This window comes from Bos grunniens, chromosome 22, assembly GCF_055505025.1.
Source record: "Bos grunniens cultivar Pamir isolate PY7600 chromosome 22, Bosgru_T2T1.0, whole genome shotgun sequence".
In the NCBI taxonomy this organism is placed as follows: Eukaryota; Metazoa; Chordata; class Mammalia; order Artiodactyla; family Bovidae; genus Bos; species Bos grunniens.
Genome location: NC_141186.1, coordinates 57,421,124 through 57,449,101, shown reverse-complemented (window position 1 = coordinate 57,449,101; position 27,978 = coordinate 57,421,124). Strand labels below are relative to the sequence as shown.

The window sequence follows — 27,978 nt, the reverse complement described above, 5'->3', positions numbered from 1 at the left end:
TTTCATTGTTAGTATATAGAAATGCAAGTGATTTCTGTGTGTGGATTTTGTATCCTGCAACTTTGCTAAATTCACTGATTAGCTCTAGTAATTTTCTGATACTATCTTTAGGGTTTTCTATGTACAATATCATGTATGACTGACTTTTGATCAATTTTTTCTTTTTTACAGAAGGCATGTATTCTTTTTATATTGGATATGAACCTGGGAAGATGTAAGATTGGGGTCCTCAGGAGAAGTTCTGCCTGGGAATGAAACCAAAACAGAGATGAAGAGCAACCAGGTCCTTTGAACCCCTAAAGTCTGTTGAACTCAAAACCTGGACGTTTCATATATGTGAATTAGTAAAAAAAATTTTTTGCCTAGTTTACTTTTGCAAGTCATCTGAAATGGTGACTTTCAACAAACTTTTTTGAGCCTTTATTTTAGTATCTTTAAAATGAGTAGACTGGGCTCATTAAGAGATAGATTAACTTCTGTGTTGATACCTGTTTGAAATAAAACAGATTTTTTTCACACAGGAATTATACAGATTGAGAGTCTAGGTGTTCTTGGTGCTACTAAATTGTGTTTCCCTGTAGTTAAATCTGACCACTGATGTTTCAGTGAATTTATAAAGTTATAGCCTTGTCATTGATCAGATCTGTGAACTTGACCACATCTTTTAGCCTCTGAGGTTTAATTTCCTCTTTTAGGATGTGATGCTGATGGTGTCTTGTTAAACTCACAAAGTCAAATGATAGAATGAAATCAGAGGGTCAGAAGAGAAGTGTAATTTTGATGGTACAGGATAGGTAGGGTTCAGATGAGGAGAGGAAGGGAAGGTAAGGCATGAACATGAATGATGTGAGCAAAGGCAAAAAAGAGTGAGTCAAAGTCTGTAAGCCAAATTTGTTCAGATTCCTGATGGAATATTGTGTTTCATTCTGTCTTTCCCACTACATGAATAATTAGGGTACTGAAAGATTTGAAATGAGATCTTTGTGGGAAAGTAAAGGCTTCCAGAAATATGACTGAGAATTTAGTAACTGTCTATAGTTATCTTGCTCTGTGGTTGAAACAATTTGAACAACTATTTTCCATTCTTTCAGAGGAGAGGACTAGGGGAATTAATATGAGATATTTGGAATCTAATGAAGACATTTGGTTAAACATTATAACCCCTCAAAATAGGAGGAATCTTTATCCTGAGTCATGGTCCTCTAGCTTTGTAGACGTATGTGGAGGCACTGAGGTTTCCAGAGGAGCAGTTTGCCTCCCCCATTAGAACCATGTGGTCGTGGTTCTTGTTGTAAACTACAGATATTTCTGATATTGAGGAATAAGCACAATACCTTCAAATAAGTTTTTTATATTTTATTGTGCCCCATGGCATTAGGCTTACAGAATCATGGAACTTTAGAGCTGAAAGAGATAGAATAATAGAGCAAGTATTTATTGAGTTCTGATTGTGTGCTATCCACTGCCCTGATTTCTTTACGTATATTAAATATCTTCCTCGGCTTATGATGGAATTAAATTTTTATAAATCTATTATAAATTGAGGATATTGTAAGCTGAAAATGCACTTAATACACTTGATGTCCTGAATCACATTACAGCTTAGCCTGGTGGTGTTTTAATCATTAAGTCATGTCCAACTCTTCGCGACGCTATGGACTGTAGCCCACCAGACTCCTCTGTCCACAGGATTTCCCAGGCAAGAATACTGGAGTGGGTTGCCATTTCCTTCTCCAGGGAATCTTCCCAACCCAGGGATTGAACCTGCCTTTCCTGCATCATAGGTGGTCTCCTGCATCGTAAGCAGATTCTTTACCAACTGAGCCCCCAGGTGGCACCAGTGAGATGGAGTTTCAATCCCTGGGTCAGGAAGATCCCCTGGAGGAGAAAATGGCACTCTACCCCAGTATTCTTCCTGGGAGAATACCGTGGACAGAGGAGCCTGACAGGCTACAATCCATACGGTCGCAAAGAGTCAGACATGACTGAGTGTCTGAGTGTAGCACAGACAAAAATAGCTCAAATGGACAGTATTGTAAGCTGAAAATGCCCTTCATACACCTAACCTCCTGAACATCGCAGCTGAGCCGAGGCTACCTTAAATGTGCTCAGAACACTACATTTGCCTACGGTTGGGCAAAATCAAGTGTTGAATCTCTCATGTAACTGCATACGATACTGAAAGTAAAAACAGAATGGTAGTCTAGGTGCAGAGTGGTTGTAAGTGCATCATTGGTTTACCCTCGTGTTTGTGTGGCTGACAGGTTTTGGGGAGCTGTGGCCCAGTGCTGCTGCCCAGCATCAAGGGAGACTGTCCTACCACATGTCGCTAGCCTGGGAAAAGATCAAAATTCAAAATCTGATGTATGGTTTGACGAATGTGTATTGCTCTTACACTATTGTAAAATAAAAACATTATAAGTCAAACCATCGTAATTTGGGGACCATCTGTGTGTTTAATTCTCACAGGTACCCTATAAAATAGGTACAGATATCATTCTTATTTTTAAAAATTGAAGTATAGTTGATTTACAATGTTTCAGGTATATAAATCATTCCTACTTTATGAGTGAGGAGACTGAAAGATTAACAGGTTAAGAAATGTACCTCTAGATCATGCAACTAAGAAGTGGCAGAGCCAGAATAATTAAAAATCTGTAATTGTATACCTTAAAGATTCTGTGGTCTGGGGGTTTGCAGCCTGGGCTCCTGATGTTTAGTAATCTAGAGTCACAGTCCCCTTCCCTTCCAGGGTCTTTGCACTGTACCACCACCAGGGGGCAGTACTTGTGGTGTAGCAAAATCTGCTAAAAACGCAGTTTAGAGGGAGTTTACTACATTTAGTATTTTAGTATTTTTTAAAAATATTAACTTCAGTGACTGCTTAATGACTGAGATGTGATTATAATAAATTAGGACTGTTAGCCTTTCAAGATTTTTCTGATGCAATAAAAGAGTAGATAAAAAGCAAAATGCATAAATTAATTTTCCTTTTGCTGCAAATAAGAATTTTGGATTTAAAATGGTTTAAAATGAGATGCTAAGGATGAACAAGGAGAATATATTTCAGGTTTTTTTTCCTGGGTTAAAAAAGTAAGTGGCGGTGCTGTTTCTCTATTTGAATGGGTGGTTTGTTTTTGTTTTTTTCTTGTCCTTTGGGGATTACATTACACCACCACTAATAACACTTGAGTAATGTTTCACACTTCACAGAGCACTTTCACTTATGTTATTGTACATATCCGGAGAAGGCAATGGCACCCCACTCCAGTACTCTTGCCTTGAAAATCCATGGACGGAGGAGCCTGGTAGGCTGCAGTCCATGGGGTCGCTAAGAGTCGGACACGACTGAGCGACTTCACTTTCACTTTTCTCTTTCATGCATTGGAGAAGGAAGTGGAAACCCACTCCAGTGTTCTTGCCTGGAGAATCCCAGGGATGGCGGAGCCTGGTGGGCTGCTGTCTATGGGGTCGCACAGAGTCAGACACGACTGAATCGACTTAGCGTAGCATAGCATTGTACGTATGAGTCTTTCCGTCTTTGGTGTTCCCATAGACCTCTGCACAGACCCTTCACTGTGTTTTACGTGTTATTTACTCCCCCACCAACTATAGTCTCCAGAACAGTGTTCCCAGTGAACTGGTTTGTGGGTCCTGTGGAGTTAGTATTGCCATGTTGAGTGGTAGGGAGCTCAGAGCTGCCTCCCAGAACTATATGAACTTTGAATCTGTTGGAATTAAGAAAAAAGTTAAAATCAATTTGCTTAGAAATAAAAATGAAGCTTCTATTTCAAGCATAATGTAGCAGAAAAAAAGCTTGGACTTGGAGTCAGAAGACCTGAATCTGAATTCCTTCCGCTATTTTACTAGACATTGATTCATGCTTAAAGCACCCTTGTTCTTCTCCTCTATAGTATTTATTGCAATTGTAATCAAATAAGTATTTGTTTAATGATTGTATTTTCCACTAGTATATAAATTTGATCAGGGAAGAGACTACAGTATTCTTCACAATTGCATTCTCTGCACCTAGCACAGCAACTAATACATTTTAGGTGCTTAATAAATATTTGTTGAATGAATAAATGAATGAAAACCCAGTAAACTGGGACAAGGGGAATTAAAATTGGCTTGACTGGATCTGAGGAGTTGGACACTTTTTAACTGAGGATGTTATATTTAAAATTGAGACTTGAAGGGTGAAGGGGAGTTGGCAAGGCAAATAATGAGGAAACTGTTCTGAAGGAAAAAACATCTGGGAAGGCGAAAGAGCCTGGTTAATTTGAAGAAACACATCCCTGTGTGATTGGAATGTAGAAGGGGCGGGAGGAGCGCCGTGAAGAGAGCCTGGAGTGAGCAGAGGCCAGATCATGCGGAGGCCTATGGGCTTTGCTAAGGCTTTTGCACTTGATTCTAATAGAAATGGGATGCTCTTGGAGTTTTGGTAGAGGAGAGCCGTGATTAGGCGTCCCCTTTGAAATGGCTGTCCTAGCAGTTGTCTAGTAGGGACTGGATTGGAGGAGGGGGAATGTGGGTCCTGGGAAACCATTAGAAGTCTCTCACAGAAGCCCACGTGGGAGATGATGGTGGCTTGGGCAAAGACAGTGGCAGTGGGGATGGAAGGAGGTGGAATAGTATAATGTTTGCTAGATAAGATGATCAGGCCTTGATGATTAATTGGATGTGAGATGAAGGAGAGGGAGGTGGCCAACTATGTCTAATAGGTTTCTGATGAGGCACCCAAGTGGATGGGGTGCTGTTTCTTGAAAGGTGAGGAACACTGGAGGAGCCTGAAGTAACAGGTTTTAGAGTGAGAGGAGGAGTGTTATTTTAGACACGTTTCTGACATGTGTTTCAAGTGCTGTGAGACATCCGAGTGGAGGATGACTCTGGGGGTTAGGTATATGGGTTTGAACTTCAGGAATGCGTATTGTATTCTATGACTGTGAGAACAGAAAGAACCACCTTATTCTTTTTTTCATGACTGCATGTTTAAGTACTAAGGTACCAATTATGTGGCATAATTATCTTAAGGAAAATGTACATAACATGGAGAGAAAGAAGTAAATGTTTTTGCCCAGATTGTTTTTTTATTGAAGTATAGTTGATTTACAATTTTGTATTAGTTTTAAGTGTTATCACAGATGTGATCACAGCAAAGTGATTGTTATACATATATTTTCTTTTCCAGATTATTATTCGTTACAGGTTTTTACAAGATGTTGAATACAGTTCCACCCTGAATGTGCCCCGCCCCCCACAGTTGTCTAATCTCATAAGGTCAGCAGGGTGGGGCCTACTTAGTTGAGAGAGAAGAGTAGTTTAAAATGTGAGTTTCCTTTAAGAGAAAGCGGAAATGAGGTCCCCCAGCAGGTGGCTTTGGTCTTAGATTAGAGGAGGTCCACCCGATTTATTATTTTAACAGAAGGGATGGAGGAGAATGTACAGAGGGATGGAGAGGAAGATACAGAAAGCTGTGTGGACTGAATGGTGTGAAGTTGAGGACGTATCCATCTGGTGGATTCTATTTTCTTTGTTAAGTAGGAGGCTAGGTCATCTACTGAGATGGCAGAAGGGAGAAGGAAGGGATGCTATTTGAAGGGAATGAATAAGATTGGAAGTCACCATTGTCTTTTGACCAGACAAACACGTGATTTATTGGCAGTTGAAGACTTTGTTGAGGTCCTTTCTGCTGGTTATATGTGGGTGTTTTGGCATTCCTCAGCAACTTGGGGACATATTTGGAGAAGGTGGGTAATTGAGCTTATCAAGGGGTTTTGAAGTTTTACCAGGTAGAGAGGATGAAAGGCAAAGGAAATATAGGCTATGGAAATACTGGGTCATGGAATCCAAGTTGAGTGGAAAGGTAGAAGATGATAGGAAAGGAGCAATGGAGGGAGAGAGTGGCACTCAAACTTTAGTGTGCATCAGAATCATTTGGAGGATTTGTTAAGACATAAGTTGCATTCATTTGTAAAACAGGAGGATAAGTTCTGATGCCTTTTTCATTTGATTGTTGTAGAGTATAAGGAGGCAGCATGTGAACATTCTCTTTAATTCGAAGAGAGCTATTAACATGCTTTTTTTTTTTTTTTTTTTTTGCAGTAAGGCATTCAGATTTAAGGTGGCTCAATAAATCAGCAAGTAATTCTTGGTATAAGAATACTTTCGTTTCCTAGGTTCCTGATTACATACAGGTTACATACTTTGTGTATTCCAGCCTTTTGCTCTGACTTACAGGCAAAGTGCTCATTATTTGTCTCTAGTGGATCGAGCTTTTTCTGTGATTCCTAATGAAAGATTTAACCTCTCTGTGCCTTTTTAAAATGAGGCAATCAATGTTTGCATTGTTTTGCTTCCCCATGAAGAGAGTATGAGATTTCATTATTTTTTTTAAATAAAAACTTTTTTTTGTACTTTTGACACTTTTTCACATATAATAAAAGTCTTCATTTTAGTTATAGAATTTGGTGATTTATTATAATGGTGACGATGGCTAACATTTATTGAGCATTAATTGTGTGCCAGTCACTGTCCCAGTTATACAGTAAACAGGGCAATCCAAGGAAGTGCCTACTTAGTGTTTTTATATGTTTCACTTAATCCTTTCAGTAGTCTTAGGAAGGTATACACTACATTCCCCCTATTTTACAAATAAGTTAAGTAAGGCTTAGGTAAGCAATAGGCCCAAGTCAGGCAGTATCTGTGTGATAGCTAGGGTTCAAATCCAGGGTTATCCAATTCCATACCCCTGTTCATAATCACTAGACTAGAATTGCAGCAGTCAACATAGTAGTGTCTTCTGTTAGTCATTGAGTCAGCTGCCTTATTAATTTTGCAATCACCTGCAGACTTAAGCTCCAGGAGCTTGTGTGTCATTCTTTTGAGTTCTATATAAGATGGGATTGTCAGGGTTTATGAATATGCAGATGAGACTGGAGGCACTTGAAGTTAAGAAATGTTCACGGCCCCATCTTTATCATATATTCAACAAAAACTTATTGAAAACTTAGGGTTTGTAAGGACATTGTGCTAAGTATGTTCTAAGGAAGACAGTCTGAATTCTTACTGGTTTAGCATAACTTAGAGATTTTAACATTGGAGCTCAAAACAGAAGCAGAGATAAATTGTGGGAAGAAGATTAGAGTGCAGCTTGAGAGATCTAGGTTCTAGTCTGGTACCAGAGTGCTATAGATGGGTTGGGGGTTTTATCAGAAATGGTACAGTACTTCCTGTGAACTGGCTAGAACTTGCTGAATGAAAACCATGGTTTGGAACTAATTTTGTTTTACAGTTCTGTGATATTTTCTATTATGAAATTCTTCTCTTTTGCTTATTCATACATCCATTGGGCCCATTGGGCAGTGTATATGTTTGTTCCACACCTCTGCCTAGGTGACTGATGAATTTGGAAACATGCTTGTGTGCAGAGGACTGGAGGGCAGATATAAGCCAGAGGTAGAATCAGTACCCTGGAGAGCTCCAAGTGGGCATGTGATCCAAAAACAAACCAGTCCTTAGGCTGTCAATGATGGTAATTCTCTGCAAGAATCTTAGAACGTTAACAGATCCTGAAGTTATGCCCTTCATTTACTATAGATTCCTTGAAAATGATGGCTCCAGTTTGAACTTATTTCATAAGTTTGTAGACTTGGAAAGATCTTTGGGATCATCTCACTAACGTCTTAATTTTAAATATAGAGAAAACAGAGACCCAGAATGAGAATAGCAAAAGGATAAGTGGTCTGGACAAGAATCCAGTCTTTTGACTCACAGGCCAGTGCTTCATGTGTGGTGATGGAGCCACCTGTCTTTAAGTGTCCTCTTAATAAAACCAGTTCGGATTATAAGAATAAAGGAAGTAGTAAATCTTACACAGTATTTGTAGCAAGAACTTATAGTTTTCTGAGTGAATCAGGGTTTAAGATGACCTCATAGTACTACAGCTAAGGGATATATAGTGTCAGTTTCTTTAGATACTCTTGGTGTCTTTCAGTGGAGAATATTCTTTTTTATTACTGGAACATAAACAGAGGGTATTGTGCTGAGAGGTGAATTGCTGCATTGTTCTACATCTCTGGAAGAGGCACTGCTGCTGCTGCTGCTGCTCAGTCACTTCATTCATGTCCAACTCTGTGCGATCCCATAGACGGCAGCCCCCCAGGCTCCCCCATCCCTGGGATTCTCCAGGCAAGAACACTGGAGTGGGTTGCCATTTCCTTTTCTGCTGGAAGAGGCACAAGCTCTGATCATTTCTTCTGCAGAGCTGCTACTGGTCTTATAGTGTAGGGTGGTTGTGGTCTGTTCTTCACATTGCTGCTGCCCTAGTAAGTTTCCTTAGTACAAATAGATACCCAAATGTCAGAGCTGAAGGGTCTTACCTAAGGTCTACCTCCTTAATTTAATGGAGTACTTTTAGTTCTGAGCTTCTCTCCAACTTTAAGTGTATCTCAGGGGCTCTGAAATTGAACACTCAGGCTTGTTCTTACATTGACCTACTTGGAAATGGCTTACCAGAGATCTTTTCTGAACCAGAGGAATATACCTTAAATAGGTCAGTTGCAGAGAACCTCTTTTGAAGCACACCCTGAAACAGCATCTGGCCTGAGGTGATAGGGTAGCATGTCTTCAGGCAAAAACTTTCTCAGATACTCATTTGACTTCTCCGCGAAAGAAGCTTTTTAGTCCACTCTATATTTTCTTATGAAGTTCACTCTCTATTTCCCATACGGGTTACTGCCTCTGGGCTGGCTTTCTGCTGGTTTCCTCTTCCATTCTGTTTCTTTATGTTGTACTTTTTAATGATGATGATTCTTTGCCTTTGAGGTGTTTCAGTTTTAAAATTGTTGACACATCCTTATTTAATCCTCCCACCAATTATATGAGATATATATTATACACATTTTAGTATATAGACTTAGCAAACATTTATGAATGTTAGCTACATGCTCTCATATATACCATTTTCAGAGAAGGCAATGGCACCCCACTCCAGTACTTTTGCCTGGAAAATCCCATGGATGGAGGAGCCTGGTAGGCTGCAGTCCATGGGGTCGCTAAGAGTCGGACACGACTGAGCGACTTCACTTTCACTTTTCACTTTCATGCATTGGAGAAGGAAATGGCAACCCACTCCAGTGTTCTTGCCTGGAGAATCCCAGGGACGGGGGAGCCTGGTGGGCTGCCATCTATGGGGTCACACAGAGTCGGACACGACTGAAGTGACTTAGCATAGTATAGCATATACCATTTTTAAAAGTGTCAAGTTTTATCCACATTTTGGGAAAGAGAAACTAGAAGCTCAAAGAAATTAAATAACTTCGATTCCATTCTTTTTTTTTTTTTTCTTTCTTTCTTTCTTTTTTATACCTATCACCTGATTAGAATTGTTCTTAGCACTTAGGAGAAGTAAAAGACACGTTTGCTGTTCTTTGGCACTCATGCAGTGTCTGAGGGAGTCAAGATTTGTAAAGATACTGTAAACTTTAATCAAGGTTAAGAGTTAATTGTTGGTTATACTCCCAAGGAAAAAAAAATAAGTTGATCTGTTAGAAGAGAGCAAGAAAAATCAGAGTGGACCAAAGAAACAAATACAATTTACTGATGAGAAGATAGAAACTAAATTGAGGGATCTGGAGCCATTATAGGTTCCTGATCTGTGGATAAGATGAGAAAGAGTTAGGTTAGGAATGTTAAACTAACTAGAGGGATTAGTGGGAAAAGAGATTAGAGGCTGAAACACAAACTAGGAAATTGTTTTAATCTAGATTACCCACAGGGGCCAGGCCTGGCCATGTCTTTGAAGTTATAAGAGAAAAGAGATTTTTTTTTTTAATACAAAGGATCATAGCGTTTTTGAAATTCTTAGCTTTACCCCTGCAGTTTAGCCTTCAAAGAAGTGGTAATTTAGTGACTTTGAACTCCTCGTATCCCTCTTCTCTTCCTTTGACCCCAAAATGCTGTTTTGAACTTGCTAATACTCTCTTCTCCCATCTCCTGTGTGAAGATCTCCCTCCCAGAACCCTCTGTTCTGTTTCAATCTATTATTTGCTATCTAGGCCTATTGCATCCTGGGATTTTGCTTTTTCTTTCAATACTCTCCTGGGGATTAGACACTATTTTATGGATTCAGCTTTTTTTCTTTACTTTTATATCCTCATTCTTCAGGAGCACATACTCCAGGAGGTTTTAAGAAAGAGGCCTAAGAGATGAGTCTTCTGAGAATTGCATGTTCAAAAAGATTGTTTTTGTACTCATACATTTGGCTTACAGCTTTGTCGAATACAGAATTATAGATTGAAAATAGTAATTTTCTCCCAAATTTAGAAAATTATTGTTTCTTTCTTAACAGCATCTCATTTTACTTTGAGATCTCCAATGCATGAAAGGGAAAAGTGAAAGTGAAGTCTCAACCCCATGGTCTGCAGCCTACCAGGCTCCTCCATCCATGCGATTTTCCAGGCAAGAGTACTGGAGTGGGGTGCCATTGCCTTCTCCAACTGATAGGTTAAGAAGGCACAATTGAAAATCGAAAAGCTCAATGCTTGAACTTTTGGTGATACAGATTTCTGTATCAAACAATTTAAGAATATACGTGGAACATTTATAAAAATTAATATGAACGAGTCATAAAGAACACATAAGGTTTCAGAAATAGAAATTATAAAGAATGATCTTTGACTACAAACTTAACAAAATTAGAAGTTAATACAAAAAACATAAATGTTTAAATTCTTTATGTTGAAAATTTAAAAGCGTATAGCTAACCTACTGTATATAGCACAGGGTAAATCTGTTCAGTATTCTGTAATAACCTAAATGGGAAAAGAATTTGAAAAAGAATAGATACATGTGTATGTATAACTGAATCACTTTGCTGTACACCTGAAACTAACACAATATTGTGAGGTTATTTTTTGACATTTTAAAAAATTGTCTAATAAAATTCACATTTTAAGTGCTTCACATTTCTATGAGTGCAGACTGTAACTTTTTTTTCATTTCATATGCAGAACATATTTACCCATTACCCATGTGACACCACTGAATATACTATTGATTTAGAAACAAGATTTCAGTAGAATTTTAGTTCTGAACACTATGGGGAAAATGCATTTTCTTTGGAATTATCCATTATTAACACATTATTAATCAACTGTATTCTAATATAAAGTAAAAAATTTTTGAAAGGCATATTGCCAAATAAGTAACATAAATTTAAGATGCCTAGAACTGAATGAAAATGAAAATATTACATAGCAATATTTGAAGGATAAAGCAAAGGTAGAGTTTTGAGGAAAACATATTTTAAATACATAAATTAGGTAAGAAATCTTTAAAATGAATGAACTGTTTTATGAAGTTAGGAAATGAGGAGAATAAGCTGAAAGGAAAAAAGAAGCACATAAAAAATAATGGATTTCCATACACACAGAAAAGACCTGTTGAGATTTTGTGATTGTAATGACTCTGTGGACCAGTTTTGGAAGAAATGACATCTTTGCAATTATGAGTCTTCTAGTTCATAAACATGATGTATCCCACCATTTATGTGTTGCTTCTGTAACTTCTCTAAATTTCATTTTGTAGTTTTTCAGTGTGGAGACTTTTGCATATTTCATTACCTTTATCCCTGGGTGTTTGGTGGTTTTTTTCTGCTATTATAAATGGCATTATTCTTTGAAATTCATTTTTTATTTACTGACTGCTGGCACATAGAAACAAGTAAATTTTTGTAAAAAAAAAAAAGACAAAACTAGAATATTATCATTTTGCAATGCCTAGTGAATTAATGTATCTAGGTATTAGTTCAGTTCAGTTCATTTGCTCAGTTGTGTCAGACTCTTTGTGACCCCGTGGTCTGCAGCACTCCAGGCTTCCCTGTCCATCACCAACTCCCAGAGTTTACTCAAACTCATGTCCATCGAGTCAGTGATGCCATCCAACCATCTCATCCTCTGTCGTCCCTTTCTCCTCCCGCCTTCAATCTTTCCCAGCATCAGGGTCTTTCCCAATGAGTCGGCTCTTCGCATCAGGCGGTCAAAGTATTGGAGCTTCTATACATATTTTCTGTGATCTGAACTAATGAGCAAGAGGATTAGTGGAGAAAACAAGGGAGCTGTATAAGAAAAAGTTTTTTTTTTTTTAAATTTTTTTTTACTACTCTATGCTGGTCTCTGTGCTAGGGCATTTCACAGATAGTATCTTAATATTCAAAACCCACTATCCCTGTTTTACTGAGTCTTATAGAGGTTAAATAACTTGATCATTATAGTGAGTTAGCAGAGTAGAAGTTAAAGCCCAAACTTGACCTGGTTCCAAAGTACAGATTACTTCTGTTTTTCCCATTGATTTGATATTGGCAAGCAGAAATGTGGGGAGTACACCGATTTCTCTCTAAATTCATTCTCTATTGTGTTGGTCCTTCAATTAGTATTTTGTGTATATGAAAAATTTTGTGGAAACATGTATGCTAAATTCTCTTTCTCCAGCTGATCAATACAGAATGTCTCATTATATTATTCATTCTAACAGAAAAAAATGATAGTTCTAAGAAGATACCATAAGATAAGAAAATACAGTATTACCTTTAAATATCCTTTTTTTAGGGGAATTGATTTTCTAGTGAAACATGGAAAAAAGATAGGAATGAGTTACAAATATAGTCTAGTTTCTGAACAGTGCCAGAACAGTCTTATACATATAGAAATATGTGTATTGGGGGAGATATTGTTTTTAACATTTTGTGTTGATTTTAGCCCTCAACACTATATAAACTTGGATTAGACTTGCCAATAGATTGACAAAAATTAAAACTGTTATTTTTCTGACTCCAGATTGATTTTCTAAAGTTTATTTTGTATTTAATTTTGACCTAGATTTATTTCTCTTAGCATTTTATCTGTTGATAACTTTATTTGTACTCTTAGTTTACAGGAAACTGATCTCTTCTACTCTCTGTTGTCCTACTTTTCCTTTCCCATGTTGCTGTTGTTTAGTTGCTCAGTTTTGTCCAATTCTTTGTGACCCCATGGAATGTAGCCTGCCAGGCTCCTCTGTCAATGGGATTTCCCAGGCAAGAATACTGGAGTGGGTTGCCATTTCCTCCTCCAAGGGGTTTTCCCAACAGAGGGCTCAAACCTGCATATGCTGCATCGGCAGGCAGATTCTTTACCACTGAGCCACCAGACGCCCTTTCTATTCCCTTATCATGCCTTTATTGTTACTATAAGACAATCAGGGGAGATTTTGTGAAATGCTTAAATCAAGCATATAAATTGAGCTGGTTTTAATTTTAAAAGAATGTTAAAACTAAAAATAGTTATATAAATATACCTGAAATATATTGACGGTTTTAATCATTTTAGAGCATGGCTTGTCAAAGTGTGATACTCTGCCTGCCTGCGTCAAAAGCCCCAGCATGCTCATGATTGTAAAAGCATACTCCATAGGTCCTTCTCCAACCCTTCTGAATCAGGATCTCTGCATTTCTAAATGAGTGCATGCGTTTAGAATTTGATTTTCATCCTTTTCTCAATTTCCGTATTTCTTACCTATAATGTCTTTAATGACTTATAGATATCAATAGACCACCTGCAGGTTGACTTTATAGATTTGTGATGTAAGTGGAAGATATTGAGAGCATAAATACATTTTCTTTCCAACAAATTAATGATCTCTTTAATGATAATATATGATTTGTGAATGATTCCCAGCTGCATTATCAAAGACATTAAATTAAAATGTTATTAGGCTTTGTGTATAGACTAAAAAAGGAATAAAGACTCAGGATTTCTTTTTCCAGAACGAGTGTCAGTTATTGCAGTCATTATTAACCTTTGTATGTCTGTGTGGCTTAAGATAACAGTAATTTACTTCTTTTCCTGACAAGCAGTTGTTCCCTTTCTCTTTAAATATGTCAGAGGCAGGAAGCTCTTTCCTGAAGCAAACTGTTCCTTGCCATGAAGGACAATTTGCCTCTATTATTTCCACTTATTCTAGGATCAGTTCTTCTGATAATGATTAAGCTCTAGCCTGTCAAAGTGGACCCAGTGAATGAGTCAAGATAAAAGTATTGGGGAAGGGAATATGAAGGCAGTGCTGAAACAGGAACAGCAGCCTGGGCAGAGAAAAGCCCAGAAAGGAACATGGGCGCTGGAGATCTATTTGATTATTTCACTTTCCCTGACCTAGTTAAAAGATTCTGTTGGAGTGTCATAAGGTGCTGAGAATGGCTTCCAAAAGGAGCACTTACCTTTATTATCTCCCATGCCACCCCACACCCTGAGAGTCCCTTCTCATTTCAGTTCCATGCTGGTTCCAACTACTTTCTCATCTTATAAAACAATTCTCTAATGGTAGCACTTGAGCTCTAAGTCACCATCAGTTTGGATGAGAAGGCATATTTAAATCTATCTCTCTGGTTACATGCATCTCAAGTATTATGTTGCCAGGTGGTTTCTCAAGAGGGCAGTTGATTAAACCATATGGATGAAAATGCAAGCAGCAGGTGTCAGTTCCCATATACAAAGAGCTTAGAAGTCATCACACCCATCCTCACACAAGAAACAACTGAGCAAAATGAAAACTAGTAACTTTTCTTGAGCAGTAGGAAATCAGTGATGAGTAAGTTTTCTTATCAGAGAGCTGAGGTTGCTGCCCCCAAGTATGGAGAGACTTATCCAGAAAAACAGTTGAGATCTGCTTACTTGGGGCAGAAGCTTCTGCAGTCATAAACTGGTAGGAACACCTAGATGGTAATTTAGATGAGTTGCTGCAGGCTGAGTGTAGGCTAGCTGGAGAGTGCGAAACTCCTGGGGCCACAATCTTAGACATGTCCCACATTTTCATAGGTTTTACACCCAAGAACCTTATCAGGTTCTCACTGTGAAGAGCCAAGAAAGACCCCATCTTGATTCTGGCAAGAAGAAGAGAGTAACTATTATGAAATGTACCTGGAACCTTCTCTGTAACAAAGGTCTGCTTCCCAGGGGAAAAGACTTGGCCAGAGCCCTGTTCCACCTGTGGAAAGGACATTTCTCTGACTCCAGCCCCTCATGTCTTATTGTCTCACCTAAGTGAGGAGAGGAGAAAGAAGTTGAGAAACACTGGTGAAGGTCATAGTCCAGGGACAGAATCCTACTAAAAGACTGAGATATACTCATAAGACTATAGAACTCTTCCTTCTCCCTTATCTTACCACCCCATTAATAGGACTCTGATATAATAACTGGATTACAGCCAACGGTCTAGTATTAGATAGTTGGTGACATTTGCACAACCTTCTGAATACACTGCTGCTTCTGCTGAGTCGCGTCAGTCGTGTCCGACTCTGTGTGACCCCATAGACGGCAGCCCACCAGGCTCCCCCGTCCCTGGGATTCTCCAGGCAAAAGAACTGGAGTGGGGTGCCATTGCCTTCTAAATCGTACACCTTAAAATGGTGAATTTTATCTTATGTGAATCATATCTCAGTAAACTAAGGAAAAAAAACAAATCTGAATAATGTTTGTACTTTAGTTAATAATAATGAATAAAATAATTTATTAATTTTGATAAGTGTATCATACAAATGTAAATGTTAATAGAGCTAGGCTTGGGGGTTTTGAGAACTTTTGATCTAAAATTGTCCTAAAAAACAGAGTTGGTTTTAAAACAGGAAAGCAGCTGTTTCAACATCAGAAGTGAAAACAAAATCTCACTTATGAAAGCAGGAATAGTTGGAGTCAGTTGTTTTTGAAAAAAGAAAAAGATTTAGAGGGAGAGAAAAACCTAATCACTGTGAAGGATGGATTGAGGATGTTCACCAAAACTCCTGGGGCCATTCGTAGAAAGTCCAGCTGATTCTTATGCAAATTGGACATCGTACTGGCATAACTACTGAGTTTTTCAGCCCAAACATGTCCCTCTCTCCCCCCAACATTTCTGTACTTATATACTTATATGTTTATAGCATGTTGGATATGGAAATAAATATGCTGGAGCCCTGATATCACAGGGTGATGTGGTAGAGACGTTTGGAAGGTAAAGCACTATATTCTGTTTCCAGAATCTCTTCACCAGTTTTGTGAAATTTGTCTCTAGGGGAGAAAGGACAGATGCAAATTGTAGCAAGGGAAAGGAAAAGAACAGATCCATGTCAAAATGTACTTCAAGTTGTGTTCAGTGATAAAAAAGGAATGTTGTTCCTTTATTGTTTCGACTGTCTGATCTTCCCTTGTGAAATTCTTTCCATCCTCCAAGACCATGTCTTCTATGAAACCTCTGTTTCTCTCTAGTCCTTATTATGTCTCTGTTGAATTGCTCTAACTACAATTGATGTCACTACTTTGGCTCTTAAGTACTTATATATAGTCTGATTATTTGGGACATTGCATATCATGTATGACATGTTTCCTTTTTGTGAGAATCAGTGGGAGGAAGTTCATTTTAGTTCTGATTGTGAGATGTAGTTGGGCTTTGGAGGTGGCGCTAGTGGTAAAGAACCTGCTTTCCAATACAGGAGACACAGGAGATGAGGGTTTTATCCCTGGGTTGGGAAGATCCCCTGGAGTAGGAAATGGCAACCCACTCCAGTATTCTTGCCTGGAAAATCCCATGGACAGAGGAGCCTGGCAGACTATAGTCCATAACGTCATGAAGAGTAGGACACGACTGAAGTGACTTAGCACGCACGTGAGATGTAGCTAGGTTGTATGTGTGTGTGCATAGTCACTCAGTCGTGTCCGACTCTTTGTAACCCTGTGAACTGTATGTAGCCTGTCAGACTCCTCTGTCCATGGAATTCTCCAGGTAAGAATGCTGGAGTGGGTAGCCATTCCCTTCACCAGGGGAATCTTCAAACTCAGAGATTTTCCTTGCCTTAACACTATCAGTAATTTATTTTGCATTTCTCTCTATTGTATGTATGTTAGGAAGCACTCATAAATCCTTTGTAAAAGGGTTTAAACATTAAAATTACTTGTGGGTGTGTGGTTATTATAGCTGGTATGGTGAGAACAGTAATTAGCAAGTCAGTAGACTTGGGTTCTCAGTGATCTGGTACATTAACTAGTTATTTGCATTTCCTAGCTTCCATTTTGCCACTTGCAATATGAACGAATACTATCTTATACAATTTCTAAGGACATTTTGTGATACAAAATTCGTGGGACTTCCCTGGTGGTCCAGTGGTTAAGAATCTGCCTTCCAGTGCAGGGGACATGGGTTTCATCCCTGGTTGAGGAACTAAGATCCCACATGCTGCAGGGCAACTAAGCCTGCCCACCACAACTTAGAGAGTCCGTGTGCTACAGTGAAGATCCTGTGTGCTGCAACTAAGATCCGACCCACAGCCAAGTAAATAAACAAACAAATGAACATTAGAAATAAATATGTATGTCAGTCTCATCCCACTATGTGAAAGTCTCTGACAGCAGCAACTGTCCTTCGTCTCTTGTATCTTGCAGAGTGTCATACATAAGGCAGAGTACCTGTTGGGATATTAATACAAAAATTTTTTAATCAAACATTTTTCCAGGCACTGTTCTGTGTATGGAGTCATGGTTATATTTTCAAGTTGATACCCCACTAATTTTTATTAACAGATGAGGAGGTCGATTTATTTCACAGAATACTGCAGAGTGCAGACTTTTCTGTGCTGCAGGCATTATGAACTGTTTGCACATACCCTGGGGCTTTCTGCAGGGCAAGTAAGTGGCTGCACTTGTCCCATATCATTGATGTTCCATTTGGCCCGTTTATCAAAACTGAGATACTGTAACCTCTGTAGCAGACATTAATGTCAGGCTTTCTGGGAAGAGATAGCAAGTCCCTTCTATCTCTCTCAGATACAAAGGTCTTATCATTGATGAAAGGCAGATAGAAGGACATGTAAGAGAACTAAACTGAGTTCTAAGTTCTGGTTCTGGCTCTGCCTTTGATTTTTATTTTTGAAACAATAAAGTTGGTTTTTAAAAATATAATCCCAACATTATTGGTCCCAAATAATTTTACACAGATTTTTCTTTTTCTTTTTTTACTTTCTTGTAAACTTTGGAAAATCACTATACCTCTGAGGTCTTTAGACTCTTCATCTTCACACTGAGGAGTTGGACAAGATGATTCTTGCAGTCCTTTCCCAGAGTGAACATTCCAGAACTTGTATGGCTTAAGTGCTTGAAGATGATAGGCTTTGCCTGAAACCCCTGATGGGTGATAAAAGTTCACAGTCACACTCGTAACTTGAGCCTAGAGCACTGAGGGAATCCAGATTTTCTCCTTGATAATTTGTACAATCACCTCTAGCGCTTGAGGCACTGTTACCTCCCGGATAGATTCACTTCAGGTATTTTGCAACTGTACACGGGAAAGTTTATATGGAATCACACAGGTGCAGCCTAAGTTCTGTTTTTCATGTCCGAAAATACTACCCTAGTGCTTAATTGATAGTTACCTGGCTTTGGAGTTCTAGATTGGAAGTCTTTTTCCCTTAGAATGTTGAAGGCATTATCTTTTAGATTCCAGTATTGTTCCTGAGAAGTTCAAAGCCACTTTGATTGCTGATCTTTATTCCTGGTCTTTTCTATGTGATCTGTTCCCATCGCTCTTCCTTAAAAGCTTTAAGTATTTTCTCTTTGGCTTGCTCTTCTGAAATTTATAATGTTGAACCTTCATTAGAATCTATTTTCCTTCTTTGTGCTGGGCTCTCGGGAGCATTTTCAGTTGGGAAAACAAGTCCTTTGATCTTGAATTCATTCTCTTGAATTATTTCTTTGTTCATTTCCAACCCGTATTTTTCTCATCTCTCTTTCTGGAGCTACTGTTGAACCTTCTGAACCACTTGGCTAATTTTCTTAATTTTCTTCTCTTCTGTTTTCCATCTTTGAGCTTTTTAAAAATGGATCTTTCAGAAGGTCTCCTCAACTTTTCTTCCAACCTTCCTACCTTTTTTCCAGCAATATTTTACTTTTTCTCTTAAAAAAACTTCCCATTTAAATCATACATTTCAGTGGTTCCTAGTGTTTCCACAGAGCTGTGCAGCCAACACTATTCGGTCTTAGAATATATTCTTTCTCATCATCCCTAAAAGAAACTCTGTACCCATTAGCATCCATCCTGTCTCTCCTCACCTTCTCAGCTATAGACAGCCACTGATGTAGTCACTAAGGCTGAAGTCACATGACTAGGTAGTCATGGAGCCAGGACTGAAATACAGGTCTGATGCTCTAAGTGCATGCTGTTCTCATTATGCTGTGGTGCCTTCCAAGGTGAGAAAAAGCAGGCTCATAGGAAGCTAACGAAGTAATGCCCGTGTGAGGTAATAAGTGCCTGTGATACCACAGCTCTTGAATTTTCTCGATGCTGATTTCAGATAGTCTCCTTGTCCCATGAGCCATGAAAATATTTGGCAAAATCCAGTGTTTGGGCATGTAAAGTATATTTCTCAGGTTGATTTTTGAACCTAGAAGTAATATATATATTTTTTTAATTCAGACCATGTGTACCAATATTTTTATATTATGATAACATGATCACCATGAGAAGTGAGGCTAAAGGAAAAAATTATTTCCAGGGAATAATGCTAAGAGTCATTACTAGGTGCCAGACACTATGCCAAGTATTTTACTGGTATTGATTAATCCTCACAAGAATCCTATTGGAGAGGGATTATTTCCCGCCAAGACTAAGAAAGGTTTAATACCTTGTCTAAATATCACATGGCTCCTTAGTAGCAGAGCTGCACTTTGAGCCTTCACCTCTGTCATTACAAAGCCCTTGAGCATCCCTTTACACTGCTCTGGAAACACAGTGGCTTCACCCTTACGGCCCAGGGAGAGATGAGTTCAGTCCCAGGAATATTCATGTAGGAATACCCTTCAAACATGGCTACAGATTTCAAACAAAATCAGCTTAAAGTGTTTTAGGGTTTTCTACCATCTTAATTGTGGTGGAAGAAAAATGTTCAACTATAAGAATATGAAGGTTGATAGTTTAGAGGAAAGATAATTACATTTTTGAATAGTGTGAAGAAAGTAAATAGCATCATCTGTTAGTGTATTTTCGCTGATGAGAGGATTTATCACATCTGGATTTTAGAGCATTTTTAGCCAGTAAACAACAAAGTTTAGTCAAAGGTTAATCTGCACTGTTAGCTTGGTAGTGCTTGGCATATAAATGCTTAATGAATGCTCATTGAATAAACAAGTGAAAAGCTGACTTTTATTTAAGCACACACAATTGTCTTTTCAAATGCAGTGCTGTAAGTATGTCCATAATATCAAATCACAAAAAGAACTTCTTGAAAGGAAAATGGAATAAGTAATGTTACCTTCTGTTGGTTTCTGAAGGAATGGGCCATTGTTCCAGATATTTTGCATTTCTACAATAAAAATATAGCTGAAAGATGATTTGCTTTTTTAGCATTCCTCATTTTAGTGCATGCTTTTAAGCATGACCTTACTAGCATGAGAGATGAGTGCAATTGCTTCTTGGCAGGAAAGCAATGACAAACCTAGACAGTATGTTGAAAAGCAGAGATATTACTCTGCTGACAACGGTATATATGGTCAAGGCTGTGGTGTTCCCAGTGGTCATGTATGGTTGTGAGAACTGGACCCTAAAGAAGGCAGACAGTAAAGAATTGATGGCTTTGGACTGTGGTGCTGGAGAAGACTCCTGAAAGTCCCTTGGACAGCAAGGAGATCAAACCAGTCAATCTTAAGGGAGATCAGCCCTGAATATTTACTGGAAGGAGAAGCTGAAGCTCCAGTATTTTGGTTATCTGATGTGTACAGATGACTCATTGGAAAAGTCCATGATGCTGGGAAAGATCAAGGGCAGAAAGAGAAGAGGGTATCAGAAGATGAGATGCCTGGATGGCATCACCAGTGCAATGAACATTAACTTGGGCAAACTCCAGGAGATTGTGAGGGACAGGAGGCCTGGCATGCTACAGTCCATGGGGTTGCAAAGAATCAGACACAACTGGGTGACTGAACAACAACGTTTTAGTGCATATTATCAGATTGTTCATTTTAGCTATTTGGACTTCTAGCTTCTTCCCTTAATTTACCTTTTTTTTTTTTTTTTTGTTACCAATGCAAATCACAGAAAGAATACTTGAGACAATTTGGTAATGATCAGTCCTTTATAAGGCTTCCCAGGTGGTGCGAGTGGTAAACAATCTCCCTGCCAATGCAGGAGACATAAAGATGCGAGTTTGATCCCTGGGTCAGGAAGATCCCCTGGAGAAGAAAATGTCAACCCTCTCCAGTATTCTTGCCTGGAAAATTCATTGGACAGAGGAGTCTGGTGGGCTACAGTCCATGGGGTTGCAAAGAGTAGGACATGACATGACTGAGCACACACACAATCCTTTGTAATAGACCCAAAGAATGTGTTTTGTACATTTCTGAATTAGGAAAGGTTCTGCAATTAAATTGATGATTTGTAACAGTGCTCAAAAATTAAGAGAGTGAGAATCTCAGACTTTTTTCCTTAATAGCCACCTGAGCCATCCTTCTGCCTCCAAATATGCCCCTCTCCCACAATCTTCTGCTTTATCCTGTGTCGAAGTGCTTACCCTATTATCTAAATGGATGGATTTGTAATTTATTTTCCACCTATTTACATGCTACTCATTACTTAAGGCCCAACACAGGTATTATTTCCTCTAACGAGCTTTCCTATGGCTCATTGCTGTTCTCTGTTTGGTTCTTGGTTTGTCATTAACTTAGCATTTGTTCTAAGATGTAGACCTGAAGGACCAAGGGGCAGAAACTAAGGAAGGGAGAAAAAGGCTCCATCTGTGTGTCAGGAGTCCCTAAAACAACCCTCAGTTTTGGTGATTTGCTAGGAGGGAAGATTCTCAGGCCTCAGCATATAGTCATCCTCACAGCTAAGATTTATCATAGCAAAAGGATACAAAGCAATGTCAGCGAAGGGAAAAGATGTACAAGATGAAGCATGGAGAAAACTGTGTATAAGCTTCCAGGAGTCCTCCTTGGTGGGGTCACACAGGATATACTTAATTCCTCCAGCACCAGTTGTGACAAATAGAAATGGTGTCTTCCAAGAAAGCTCACTAGAGACTCAGCACCCCAAGTTTTCCCTTGGGCTGGTCACGTAGGCACCTTCTGCTTAGCATATACATAATTCTAGGCCCTACAAGGAAAGAATGTGCTTCCCTGGTGGTTCAGTGGTAAAGAATCTGCCTGCCAGTGCAGGAGATGCAGGTTCAGTCCCTGGGTTGGGAAGAGGAGATATATCCATTGCTGCTCTATAAGTCTGGGGACTTTTGTAGTCCCATAATATATGTTATTTTGTAGGTTCTTTGTTCCATATGTTAGTCCCTTATTACACTGGAAAATAGCACTGGATTAGAAATCAGAAGACCTGAATTTTGACTGATTTAATTCTGGATTATGGGTATTATTTCTGCTATATATTTACTTCTGTCAAAATAATGAAATCTCAAGATTTAGTGGAAACTTAACAGTGGTCTAGCCTCTATAATTTGCCCATGACTTGACATCTCTGCTTGCCGATCATTGGAATAGAGGACTTGACCATCAAATAGATGCAAGGCAGCAGCTTATGGGGAACTGGGAAGAGAGATTGTTGAGCCAGAATTTGAGGTGACTTCAGAATAATCTTTTATGTTTCTTGATCAGTACTGAAGAACCATTGGTGCTCTGAGAGTAGCTCTGTATTTTTCCTTTCCCTTCATTTTCATTACTTTTTTCACCAGGGGCCCTATGTGACTCTCCTTCTTCAGGATCTGTTTGCCATCCCAATGACCTTCTCTCCTTCAGGGTCCCTTTGACTTTGAACTTATCACTTATCCCCTTTGGGCTCCTGTGTCTTCATTAGTAAAATAAAACCAAAGAAATCTTTAACTTTCTTTCCAACTCTAATATTCTATGATGCCATTGTCCAGAAGCTTTGCTGAATGGTGGAGCAAATTATATATCACCATTTCATTGTCATAGAAGCCAAATTGGTTTATTGAACAGCCCCCTGGATAATTAAAACTTATTAATTCAGGCCTCAGATGTACTGGGTATATTAGTATTAGTGGTCTCTGTGGGTTTTTAATCCAAGGAAACTTTAGACAAAGGAATGCTGTCTTGGTTGCTTGCTGTCAACTGAGAGATGCAAGCTAGGAAGATGTGATTGATGTCATTAGCCCCTTTTGACAGCGTAATGTTGTTCTCAGAACACACTACAGCATATGAGTTATTTTTGTCTCCTGTGGGTCAGAATCTGGGGCTTGTTCCTCTTCCCTGGGAAGGTGGGCAGATGGTTTAATGATGGCTTTGCCCGCCAAGATATTTGATCTTAATAATGGGCTCAAATTTTCCTTTGTTCCATTGGGAACTTAAATAGTTTCAAGGAAACTTAGTAGTAAAATACTTTGATGTGGGGAAAAGTAAGTACCTCTTGCTGAAATCAGTTTGCTCTCATCATTGATTCTGAGCATGTTTTTCTCATTTCCACATCTGTAACTTTATTTTCTGAGTGTCCTGCCCCTCTTTGCTGATATCCTTAATATACATCCTTCCTGTCCTAATAGACCTTTGCAGAAGCCCACTCCCATCCCCTCCCCCCAACTGCCCTTTCCCCTTTCTCTGAAATTTTATTATAAAAAGACTCTGCTATGCAATGTAATGCTTAGTTATCTACTGTCTTATACTATTGTCTCATTGTTTTATGTTTTTTTCATTTTGTCTTCTTAAAATATTGGCTTCTTGAAAGCAAGGAGCAATCTTAGTTCAGCTGTGTAATCCTAATATTGCTGAATTTGCCCCAGAAAAAAATGTATAGAAGAAGGAGTAAAAGGCTGTAAAGGAACTTATTTATTGAACTGATACCCAGTACTAGGTATGTGTAACTTATAGTTTATTTAAAATTTTAAAATAATAGCCTAAAGATGGAAAGTATTCAGTTCAGTTCAGTCACTCAGTCATGTCCAACTCTTTGCAACCCCATGAATCACAGCATGCCAGGCCTCACTGTCCATCACCAACTCCTGGAGTTCACTGAGACTCACGTCCATCGAGTCGGTGATGCCATCCAGCCATCTCATCCTCTGTCGTCCCTTTTCTTCCTGCCCCCAATCCCTCCCAGCATCAGAGTCTTTTCCAATGAGTCAACTCTACGCACGAGGTGGCCAAAGTACTGGAGTTTCAGCTTTAGCATCATTCCTTCCAAAGAACACCCAGGGCTGATCTCCTTTAGGATGGACTGGTTGGATCTCCTTGCTGTCCGAGGGACTCTCAAGAGTCTTCTCCAACACCACAGTTCAAAAACATCAATTCTTTGGCGCTCAGCTTTCTTCACAGTCCAACTCTCACATCCATACATGACCACTGGAAAAACCATAGCCTTGACTAGACGGACCTTTGTTGGCAAAGTAATGTCTCTGCTTTTGAATATGTTATCTAGGTTGGTCATAACTTTCCTTCCAAGGAGTAAGCGTCTTTTAATTTCATGGCTGCAGTCACCATCTGCAGTGATTTTGGAGCCCCCAAAAATAAAGTCTGACACTGTTTGCACTGTTTCCCCATCTATTTCCCATGAAGTGATGGGACCAGATGCCATGATCTTCATTTTCTGAATGTTGAGCTTTAAGCCAACTTTTTCACTCTCCTCTTTCACTTTCATCAAGAGGTTTTTTAGTATTAGCTCCATTTTACTCCTGAAGAGACTTGGCCTCAGAAAGGTTGAGTGGTAGGGCCAGAGGTAGTGTGGAGTTACAGTATTTAGTCTTGAATCCCTCTTTGTCTGCCATTTACTATCACAATAAATTTCTTATGCTTTCTAAGCTTCAGTTTCAAGATGGGGATAATACCTGCTCTACTGGGTATTCGTGACCCTTAATGAGAAAGATAACGTAGATGAAGAGTCTTTGACTATTCGGCCCATAGACAGTCTGTAAATGAGACACATGTGAAAGTAGAATAAACAGGACTTTCTGTTGGATTGGGTGTGGTACATGGGGAGAGAAAAAAATGAACCATGACTGCCAGGTGTCTGTCTTGAACTACTGAGAAGATAATGATAAAATTTGCAGAGAATTTGACACACTAGAAGAAAAACAGGTATGGAAGGGGAATATGGAGGTTAATTTCGAGATCTTGAACAGGCAATTGAATATGCAATTCTAGAGCTCAGAGGGGAGATCTGAAACAAAGATCCAGTGTAAAATCTGGGAGTCACTGGCTTGCATGTGGTAACTGAAGCTGTTAGGTGGAAGGGAGGGAACAGCATTAGATGACCTAAATTCTGAAGAACTTCAACATTTAAAGGTAAGTAGAGGCTAACTCAGCAAAGATGACCAAAAAAAGGCAGCCAGATAGGTTGAAGAATCAGGAAAGTATAGTGTCACTGAAGTCAAGGGGAAACAAACATTGCAAGAAATTTGTCTGTACATGAAGTCATCTCTTTCTCACCTTCCATTTATTCATCAGCTCAGAACAGTCTGGCTTCTACACCATCCCCTTCAACTGCACTGAAAAGACGCCTTTAAAAGGACCAGCACTCCTAGCTGGACAAATACAGTGGGCATTTCTCTGTCCTCGTTGAAATTGCTCTGTCAGCAACATTCAGCACAGCTGGCCACTCCCTATTTCTTTCTCTTACCTCAGTGGCTGTTCTTTTTTAGTAGATTTCCTCGTTATTCCCCCTCTACCTGATCCCTAAATGTTGGGATTCCTCAGGGCTCAAAAGTGAACCCGTATCTCTTTTCTCTCTCTGTTAATTATTTTCTTAGGTTATCTCAACCAATGCTGTAGATTTTATAGCTGTCTTGATCTTATAACTTCCAAATTTTTAATATCTGTCCTTTGAGTTTCAATTATCTGCATGACATCTCCACTTAATGTCTTATATTCATGACCAAAAACAGGGCCGTTAAATATTTTCCCTTTGAAACCCATCTCCTCCTCAACACTTTCCCCCATCTTAATAAATAATATTAATACTGCAATATAACCATTCAACCTATAATGAGCTTTGACTCCTTTCCCCTTATTCTTCACATCTAAGAAAAGTGAAAGGGAAAAAGTGAAATTGTTACTCAGTCGTGTCCGACTCTTTGCAACCCCATGGACTGTAGTGCACCAGGCTCCTCTGCGCACAGAATTCTCCAGGCAAGAATACTGGAGCAGGTTTCCATTTCCTTCTCCAGGGGATCTTCCAACCCAGGGATCAAACTTGCATCTCCTACATTGCAGGTAGATTCTTTACCGTCTGACCTAGCAGGGAAGCCCCTTCACTTTTCACTTTCAGCCTGACACCAAATCAAATATTTTCTGTCTCCAGAATTTCTCGTATCATCTCATTTCACTTTGGTTCAGGTTGCCATCAGTTTTCCCTTAAACTTTTGAAGTAGCTTCCTATCTACTTGTCCTGCTTCCTCTTTGTCTTCTTGTAATGCTTTTTCCATACACCATACAGGAAAGAGAGCTCTTAAAAAATAGAAATTTGATAGAGCATGTATGGGTCAAAGATGAAATTAATCACTTCCACATTAAAGGGCAGATTCTTTTTGGCTCCTTCAGAATCCTACAGCAGGTTAGAAGGTGGATTGAAAGAGAACCCAGGTGTCCAGAGAATCAGTCCAGAGCACCAGAAGGACGTTCTCACTAATCTGATTCCAAGTGATGTTTTCTCAAAGTTAAATAAAAAGGAATTACATGACTTTTCTGTTTATTCTGTTAACTATAAGACTTTTTTTTTTATTAGATTTGTATGATAAAATTCAGTTGTGACCATCAGCTTCTGCTTTCATCTGAGGACTCAATGCCTTTGATGAGATTGGTTTTTATTGCCAGTAGAGTGGTAACTTCTTTACTGAGAATCAGTTCAAAAAACATTTTCTCAGTGCCTTCTCTGTATGAGATTTTAAGTGTACAAAGATGAAAAGGTATAGTATCTGTCCTGAAAGATTTGCAGTCTAGTAAAGGAGACAGGATGAGATGGTTAGATAGCATCACCAACTCAATGGACGTGAATTTGAACAAACACTGGGAAATAGTGGAGGATGGAGGAGCCTAGCATGCTGCAGTCCATGAGCTTACAAAGAGTCGGATATGACTTAATGACCAAACAACAACAACAACAAAGGAAACAGGATACATTAAATATCAGCTATAATAAATAGATGCATATAAAGAGGGCTATAGGAAGAGGGGCAGGGATGACTGATTTTGTTCATTGCTAGATGGAGTGAGGAGGACCTAACAGAAGAGTTGATATTTGAACTAGATCATAAGAATGAACCAGAGTTTGCTATAATAGGAAGAGGGTATTTAGGAACAGAACATGACCACAGATTTAAGAATACATCAGAGGATGACATGGAAATGTCTCATAAAAGTGCACAGTGACTGTAGATTCAAGAGGAAAGAAATTATGCACCAGAAGATAGTGTGAGGAAACAGGAATAAAGAAAATGAAGAGTGGGTCAAGTTAAGAAGAATTGCCTAAGTCAGGAAGGAAATTAAGAGTTGCCTCAGTGAGAATGATGGAGTAAAGACCTCTGACAGTCCTCTCCATAAAAGCAATGAGGGTACTGGCAAAGATTGTCAGAATCAACTTAGTCAGAACTATGGATATGAACTAAAGGCTTACGGCAATGCAGAGAGCATTTTAAAAATGGCTAAATCTCAATAAGAACAAAAAATCTTGTTGTGTTGTACCTTGCCCTATTCAAGTCCTCACACCTCAGCTCCACTGTAGCCTTGAAAACCAGTAGCCTACAATCACCATTAGAACCAGCAGACTGTCAGCCACTGGATGGGTAGAATGAGGATGGAGTTCCTTTGAAGCCACATTGCCAGAGAATTGTCATTACTTGACTTGTCTTACGGTTCCCTGTAAGACTTCACTTGCAAGGCTTGACTGACTGGAAAATTGCCCAGTAAGAAAACCCTTTTCTCTGGGAGTATTTATTGAAAGCAATCAGTGGCAGTTGTTTAACATTATGACCGCCTG

At 39.0% G+C, this 27,978-nt stretch overlaps 1 protein-coding gene and 1 long non-coding RNA gene across 5 annotated transcripts in view; both read left to right on the top strand.

The window, feature by feature from the left end:
* The window catches only part of LOC147348711 (uncharacterized), a 38,496-nt gene extending 38,131 nt beyond the window's left edge, over positions 1 to 365 (top strand). Inside the window, exon 2 of the long non-coding RNA XR_015151885.1 lies at positions 172 to 365. This is a non-coding gene — a long non-coding RNA (uncharacterized LOC147348711). The remainder of the gene's footprint in view (positions 1 to 171) is intronic.
* Positions 1 to 27,978, top strand: part of SYN2 (synapsin II) — a 158,311-nt gene that overhangs the window by 38,736 nt on the left and 91,597 nt on the right. The gene's annotated exons all lie outside the window — the stretch shown is intronic.